We start from the raw sequence: 8,601 nt of genomic DNA, 5'->3' as shown, positions 1-8,601 counted from the left end.
AGGGTAAAGGCCATGAATTTAAAAAAGAAGCATGGCACAGTATAAGGGAGAGTTTTGAGGGAGGAAAGAGAGAAATGTTGTAATTAAAATACAATCTCAAAAACAGACATCAAGCAAACAAAAACAAATACAGTATGAAGAATGCAGGCATGAGGTTCCTGGCCCTGTTATAACACTTGTACTCTACCTTTTACAGATTTTTCAAAGGATGTTCATACCCGCAGTTCTGTCTCATTAATGTAAAACATGTAGTGATATTATTAACATCCTACCTTAATGACACAAATTAAATGACTATCCCAACTAATAGCCAGCTTGCACACAGTCATACTGCAAGTCAGGCTCCCTATAAATCTTTACTTCTTTACAAAGGAAGTGTAAGAAGAAAATTTTAATCCTAATCATGATTCTAATGTTCTAATACCTGAATTTATCAACATGACCAGAACAAAAGAATAGAAATCCTGTGTCCTACACAGTAGTCCTTGTGTACCTCAAACATTTGTCATTGACATTCAAAGGACTCTACTGGGAACATAGGAAAGTTAGATAGAAACTTGATCTCTTTGACCTTAGACCCTTGTGCAATATTTCAAGTAAAATTAGAAGTAAACATCAAACAGAATATTTCTCTGGGGGTACATGGTAATAAACACAAAAAAACAGCTTCCTTTCTTCTGGGAATGAAGGCACTCAGAACAGATTACAACTTCTGAGTCCTTTTTACATGGCACATTTGCACTAAACTGAGAACTGTGTCTATCACTACGAGAGTTAGGAAAAACTATGTCTGGAATCTGAAGATATTTGTATAACCTTGGTATGCTCAGCCGATAGGTATAATCAGGATAGCCCTTGCCACACAATGTTCCTGAAGTAGGCATTCTTTGGAGTGGACATTCAATAGATTCTTTTGCAGGAATCACTTAGTGAGATGGCAAAGCTAGAAAGACTGATTCATGAGTGAAGCACTGAAAACGTACATGTTTAAACCATTTGTAACTAACCGTCACAACAATGCACTGAGTCTCTTTTCTGTGTGTGTCTAATTGGGACTATCTCTGTTAAATCTACATTTCATGTGAGAAAAAAATTATTCTTTAATATGTACCTAGAAATTATGAGCCTATCATCTCCTTATTAACAGCCACAGAAATGGGATAGCATTTTTAAAAAAAAAAAATCAATTATCCAATGAGGAAATTGGGGTGGGGATATTGCAGATATATATAGTTATAGTTATAGATATAGATACTCAAATGCCTAGATAGTAACACAGCAAGGACATGAGTTCATTCTCTGTACTTGATCAATCTCAAAGTATGCTACAAGATTAGTGAACAGTAGCAAAAACCTCTTAGAATGATGGGTTTTTTGGTACAGTGTGTAAAAATGTGTCTCAGTCCTTTCTTGCTTCCATAAGGCACATTCTGATTGGTTAAAATAAAAAAGCCTATGGCCTATAGCAAAAGACAGAATTGTAAGGTGGGACTTTGGACAGAAAGAGGAACTCTGGGAAGGAGTCAAGTGCTGGGAGATTCATCACCTGGACTCAGGAGTCTGAGGTATGAAACTGAGGATATGTAACTAACAACCATATGACAGAAGTTAGATTGAATAAACAAGTTAATTAACTTATATGAGATAGTCAGGAACAAACCTAGCTATAAGTCTTAGGCATTCATAAATAAATATTAGCCTCCATGTCATTATTCAGGAGCTGGAAGTCCCAAAAAGTCCCATTATAAGCACCTGAAAACTTTGTAAATAAAAATAATACTGTTCCCTACCAGTAGATAGGCTCAAAAGGAAGAGGGGCTCTTTAGAAAACAAGAAAATTAATATGTTTTTCTCAAGCAATTTTTAAGACATGGAAAATCTCTTCATCTTAGTCATGCATCTGATGTAATAATACACCTACACATAAAAAGCTACAGTTACTTTCCTGTGAGCCCCCAGTGTGCCCAGTTAGTTGACTCTGTAGGTCATCCTGTGGTGCCTTCAGTCTGTCTGGGTCCCTCAAGCTTCCCCCCAATCTTCCACAATGCTTCCCAAGCTCTGCCTAATGTTTGGCCATGGGTCTCTGTATGTTTCCACCTGTTAATGAATGAAATTTCTCAAAAACCAGCTATGCTAAGCTGCTGTCTGCAAGCCTAACAGAGTATCAGGTTTTCTCTCTCTCTAATGGGATGGGTCTCAAATTAGCTCAGTCATTGGTTAGGTATCTCCTCAATCCCTACTCCATCTTTATCTCTGCTCATATTGTGGCTCCCTACACGTTTGTAGGAGCTTGGTCTATATGGACCAACAGTTGTAATAGGAACTCTGACTCTGTTTCCTGCCTTCGGATACCCTTCTCCTGGCTGGGCTGCCTTGTCAAGCTTCTGTAGGAGAGGATTCACTGAGTCCTGCTGCAACTTGATGTACCATGATGGGTTGGTACCCATGGCGGGATTTTCGTTTTCTGGGGAGAAAATAAAGGGGGAATGGGGGAATGGGTGTTGAGGCTGGGACTGTGAGGAGGATGTGAAGTGAATAAATAAATAAATTGATGAAAAAAATACAGTTACAGAAACTAAGGACTTCTATTTATTTTGGGTTGTCACCACCACCTAAATTATCCCAACAAAATTCTAATTCCTTAACCTAATCTAGAATTCAGCCTCTTGAGACAACAGGGGCTTTGTACTTCATTTGGAATCTAGCTACATTTGAAAATTTTGTGGGTGAATCAGTAAAGTATAACAGAACCATGGTGAAGTACACTATAAAATCTCATCAGTTATCATAGTGTTAAAATGGCTTCATGAATGTGTGTTAAATCAATGAGAGGAGAAACCATTGGTCCTGTGAAGGCTCAATGCCCCAGTGGAGGGGAATGTCAGATCAGGAAAGTGGGAGGAAGGAGTGGGTAAGCAGGGGAAGGGGGGATGGATTGGGGGTTTTCAGAGCGGTAACTAGGAAAGGGGATAACATTGGAAATGTAAATAAAGCAAATATCTAATAAAAAATGGAAAAAAAGAAAGTGTGTTAAAAATTCCTACTCTACAATTAAGCTTCTGTGTCATAGAGTCATCAAGACTCTATGGGTTAAATCACTTACTAGGATTCCAAGGGACTTAGCACACAGTAGTGCACAGAGTTTATGGTTTGTTACAGCAAAAGGATACTAAGAAAGATGAAAAGCCACACAGGTAAAGTCCAGGGAGAATCAGCCACATGCTTCCTTAAAAACTTTCCCCAGAGTAAAACCAGATGCTCCTAATTCTCAATTCTCCAGAAAACATTTTGTGACAATGTGTCTGGAGTGTTTCCAACCAGAGAAGCTCATTATAAACAAAAGACCCAGGGTGGTTATTCCCCAGGGATTATGGGCAGCCTGCACCTGGCAAGTATCAAAATCCCAGATTCTGAGAAAGTAAGCAACTATTCTGTACAAGCCATTTGCTTAGATTTAAGGAAATCTGTTGTTAGGTTTAGGCAGAGCAATTTAGCAGTGAGCTACTCTTACCAGTAAATGACAGGAATTCAAAATTTCCAGATGTCACACAAGGGCCAGTCTTGTAAACAAGACTAAAGGTAATGAGCCTCACACCTGTTATATTAAAAAGTTGGTAAAACTCTCCAGGGAGGAAAATACAATGCTACAGAGTTAAACCCTAGAGAACCAGGAAACAGAGAATAGCATTAGACTTTTTTGGTTGATTAGGGAAAAAAACTATAAAGCTTCCCTTTCTTCTGGACTCAACTTACATATAAGATATCATGTTGAGTTACATTTCTTTTTATGAATAAAGGTTCAAAATTGTTCTAATGAATGGGCTAGTCATCAATATTGGAGAGGGAAGATGGAGCTAGAGAGATGGTTCAGCAGTTAAGAACACTGACTACACTCCCAGAGGTCCTGAGTTCAATTCTCAGCAACCATGTGATGGCTCACAATCATCTGTCATGGGGTTTGATGTGTCTGATGAGAGAGCAACAGTGTACTCACATACATAAAAATAAATAAACAAACAAAAAAGCAAATAAATCTTAAAATTGGGATGATAAGAAAGGTGTAGCTTTGTAAGATGATTTTGAACAATAAATGATGCGCTTGGTTTGTAACCATATAAAGAATTTACCTCCTTTGAAAGTTTAGAAATGTTCAGCATCATTAATCATTAGGGAAATGCAAATCAAAACAACCCTGAGATTTCACCTCATACCAGTCAGAATGGCTAAGGTCAAAAACTCAGAAGACAGCAGGTGTTGGCAAGGATGTGGAGAAAGAGGAACACTCCTCCACTGCTGGTGGGATTGCAAGATGGTACAACCACTTTGGAAATCAGTCTGGCGGTTCCTCAGAAAACTGGGCATATCACTTCCTGAGGACCCTGTTATACCACTACTGGGCATATATCCAGAGGATTCTTCAGCATGCAATAAGGACACATGCTCCACTATGTTCATAGCAGCCCTATTTGTAGTAGCCTGAAGCTGGAAAGAACCTAGGTGTCCTTCAGTGGAGGAATGGATACAAAAAATGTGGTATATATACACAATGGAGTACTATTCAGCCATTAGAAACAATGAATTCATGAAATTCTTAGACAAATGGATGGAGCTGGAGAACATCATACTAAGTGAGGTAACCCAGTCTCAAAAGATCAATCATGGTATGCACTCACTGATAAGTGGATATTAGCCTAGAAACTTTGAATACCCAGGACATAATCCACAAATTAAATGATGTCCAAAAAGAATGGAGGAGTGGCCCCTGGTTCTGGAAAGACTCAGTACAAGAGTATAGGGGAATTCCAGAACAGGGAAGTGGGAAGGGGTGGATGGAAGAATAGGGGGACGGAAGAGGGCTTATAGGACTTGCAGGGAGTGGGGACCCAGAAAAGGGGAAATCATTTGCAATGTAAATAAAAATATATCAATAAAAAATGCTATAAAAAAGAAAATTTATAAAAAAAGTTCATAAGCCTTTTAATCATGAATGCTTTTTTCAGTATGGCCCTTTAGCATGAATTTAGCAGAACTTTCAACTTGCTTATATCCATTTATTTGTGTCTTTACAAATAGAAATCATACTTTAAAAGAAAAGTTAATTTTAATTTGAACTTGGGAATTACACACATACACACACATACATACACACACATACATACACACACACATACACACACAGACACACACACACACACTGTTTTCTCATCAAACTCACTTACTAGTCTCTCTTATTCCCCTTAAACCCTACAAAACTCACACTTTTCCAAATATGTCTACCTCTCACATGCATGTCTTTTTTCTTTTGTGACTTATTAGTTCTAAGAAGATTCATCCTGAGGGACCCTAAGGGCTTTTACCTGTCCCATACCCTTCTTATAGCTTCCCCTCCCACTAGGGTCAAGGCTAGGTCAAGTTCCATTCTCCACCCACAGGAACATTCTTGAGTAAAATATTCTCAATAAAACTGCAGAATGTACTGAGTGACCATCACTTGGCCTTCTGGAAAGTCCCAGGTAGAGTTCAAATGCTTGTCATGATCTGCCCATACTTGCTAGCCAATAGATTTAAAGGTCAATATGTTTAGCCAGTAAGTTTGAACTGTAACCTTTTAGATACAACCTGTTCCCCTAAAAAGTATAAAAACTGCTTGTAATAGCCATTCCAGTTTGCCTTCTAGTCACCTACCTTGTGGGACTAATTGAAGGTTGACCCTGAAGAACCAAAAAAATAAACCTCTTGCTATTTGAGTATCCATGTCCAACTCAGGGGCATCTTGAAATAAGTAAAACTGACCGAGGGTTGAGGTCTTACAAGCCATGTGGGCATGGAGCATAGGCAAGTCTCCAGTGGCTAAATCACTGAACAAAATTACTATGCCTATCTTCGTTGTTATTAACTGTCAATAGTTTTTCTGGGAGGGCCATGGCCCCATGAGCCCCACCACCATCCATGATGAAACACTGAAAAACAGACCTTGTAAAGATTCTTTGTAATTTTAGCTTCTGTGAGGTCAAGACTTCTGGGATGTTTTGATAAGTGGATATTAGCCCAGAAGCTTGTAAACAATTCACATATCAAAGGATGCCCAAGAAGAAGGAAGGAGAGGCCCCTGGTCATGGAAGGGCTCAATGACGCAGTGTAGGGGTGTACCAGGACAGGGAAACTGGAAGGGGTTGATTGGGGAACAGGGGGAGGGAAGAGGACTTATGGGACTTTCAGGGAGGGGGCATCCAAGAAAGGGGAAATCATGTGAAAGGTAAATAAAATATATATCTAATAAAAAAATGATTGACCCCATGGCCTCCTATATTTGAATGTTTAGTGAGGACGTTAGGATATGTGGCCTTGTTAGAGTAGGTGTGGCCTTAGGGTATAAAGTATGATACTAGGGGTAGGCTTTGGGACTGCAAATGTTGGGTCTTCAGGTAAAAGTACTTCAAATTTTCTGAGGAACTACAAGATTGTTTTCCAAAGTGGTTTTACCAGCATGTAATCCCACTAGCAATGGAGTATTCCTCTTTCTCCACATCTTTGGCAACTTCTGCTGTCACCTGAGTGTTTAATCTTAGCCATTTTGATTGTTGTAAGATGGAATCTTAGGGTCATTTTGATTTGCATTTCCCTAATGACAAGGACTTTGAACATTTTTTAAGTGTTTCTTGGACAGTCGAGATTCCTTAGTTGAGAAGTCTTTGATTAGCTCTATAACCAACTTTTAAATAGGATTATTTGGTTCTCTGGAATCTAATTTCTTGAGTTCTTTGTATATTTTGGATATTAGCCCTCTATCAGAGTTGATATCTATGTAGAGTTGATCAGATCTTTTCTCAGTCTACAGCTTGCCATTTTGTCCTGTTGACAGTGTCTTTTGCCTTGAAGAGGTATTTCAATGTTGTGAAATCCCATTTGTCTGTAGATGATATTAGAGCCTGAGCCACTGGTGTTCTGTTCAGGAAATTTTCCTCTGTCCCAGTGTGTTCAGTTTTCCACTGGATAGTTTTAGCTTCTTTGTCAAAGATCAAATGACCATAGATGTATGAGTTCAATTCTGTGTCTTCATTTCTATTCCTTTGATCCATCAGTTAATGTACCAACACCAAGCAGTTTTTATCACTATTACTCTGTAGTAGAGGTTAAGGTCAGAGATGGTGATTCCCATAGAAGTTCTCTTATTATTATATGAGAATATTTTTGATGTCCTGGATATTTTGTTGGTCCAAGTGAATTGGAGAATTTCTCTTTCTATCTTTGTGAAGAATTTGAGTTGGAATTTTGATGGTATTGCATTGAATCTGTAGATTGCTTTGGTAGATGGCCATTTTGACTATGTTAATCCTACTGATCCATGAGCATGTGAGTCCTCTCCATCTTATGAGGTCTTCTTCAATTTCTTTCTTCAGAGACTTCAAGTTCTTGTTGTATAGATCTTTCACTTACTTGGTTAGAATCACACCAAGATATTTTATACTATTTGTGACTATTGTGAAGGGTATTGTTTTTCTAATTTCTTTCTCAGGCCATTTATCCTTTGAGTAGAGGAAGGCCACTGACCTGTTTGAGTTAATTTTATATCCAGCCATTTTTCTGAAGTTGTTTATCAGGTTGAGAAGTGAAATTTTGGGGAGTCACATAAGTTTACTATCATATCATCTGCAAATAGTAATATCCTCATTCTTCCTTTTCAATTTGTATCCCTTTGACCTCCTTTTGTTGTCTAATTGCTCTGGCTAGGACTTTGACTACTGTACAGAGCCATATTGGGGCAGTCTTGCACTTGGTCAGAGTTTGACTTTGGTCAAGGTTAACTTCTCCCAGTTAGCCAGGATCCTGCTCCACCTAGGGTGGAGTGCACGTAGTAAAGGTCAAGTTCATTGTTCCTCCAGGTATAGGAATTCCTGAATTAAACAGGTGACCCACCCAGCTGCCGGAGCAGTCAAGACGAAGACCTCCAAGAGAAGCTAGACAACTTCCACCGGAACTCAGCCTGGAGTCTGGGGGGAAGGGTTTGCCCAAACTGTTAAAAGGTCCGGCGCCATTAAAGTTGACGGCTTTGATCAGTGAACATTGACTTAGCCGTACTTTCTTTTCGCCGCTCTTCCCTATGACCCCAAAATTCTCTCAACAGGTAACCCGGTTTACATGTAGCTGCTGGCGGCTACATAGTGGCGCCCAACGTGGGGCTCGAACCCACGACCCTGAGATTAAGAGTCTCATGCTCTACCGACTGAGCTAGCCGGGCACATTTGGAAACATCCATTTTGACCGAACAAACAGAATCCATATAGAAATCCAGGATCATGACAAAAAAGATGACTGTAGTGAAAGGCATGATGTTGTGCTGTAAATATGTGTTTGCCATTAATTTTAAAGAAAATAGATTGTTTAAAATTGAGATTTGCTTCCAAAATTACAATTGTGCGCTAATATTACAAGAAAACATTGAGTTACAATAAAAATCAGTGTGTCATTGGCTACAGTTTTCTGTTTGCAGGCTCGTAATTGTTAACATTTTGTAATTAAGATAATTTTGAGAGTGATGCAGCTATGGGTTTTAGAGGCCCATTGCCTCTTTTCCACAAGTTTATAGGCTACAATGGTAGG

At 39.0% G+C, this 8,601-nt stretch overlaps 1 non-coding gene across 1 annotated transcript; it reads right to left on the bottom strand.

The window, feature by feature from the left end:
* Nucleotides 1-8,166: 8,166 nt before the first annotated feature.
* Trnak-cuu (transfer RNA lysine (anticodon CUU)) lies at nucleotides 8,167-8,239 on the bottom strand. The gene has a single exon. It is a non-coding gene; the product is annotated as a tRNA-Lys (tRNA).
* Nucleotides 8,240-8,601: the final 362 nt, after the last annotated feature.

This window comes from Apodemus sylvaticus, chromosome 9 (assembly GCF_947179515.1).
Source record: "Apodemus sylvaticus chromosome 9, mApoSyl1.1, whole genome shotgun sequence".
Classification (NCBI taxonomy): domain Eukaryota; kingdom Metazoa; phylum Chordata; class Mammalia; order Rodentia; family Muridae; genus Apodemus; species Apodemus sylvaticus.
This window is presented reverse-complemented; position numbering and strand designations above follow the sequence as displayed.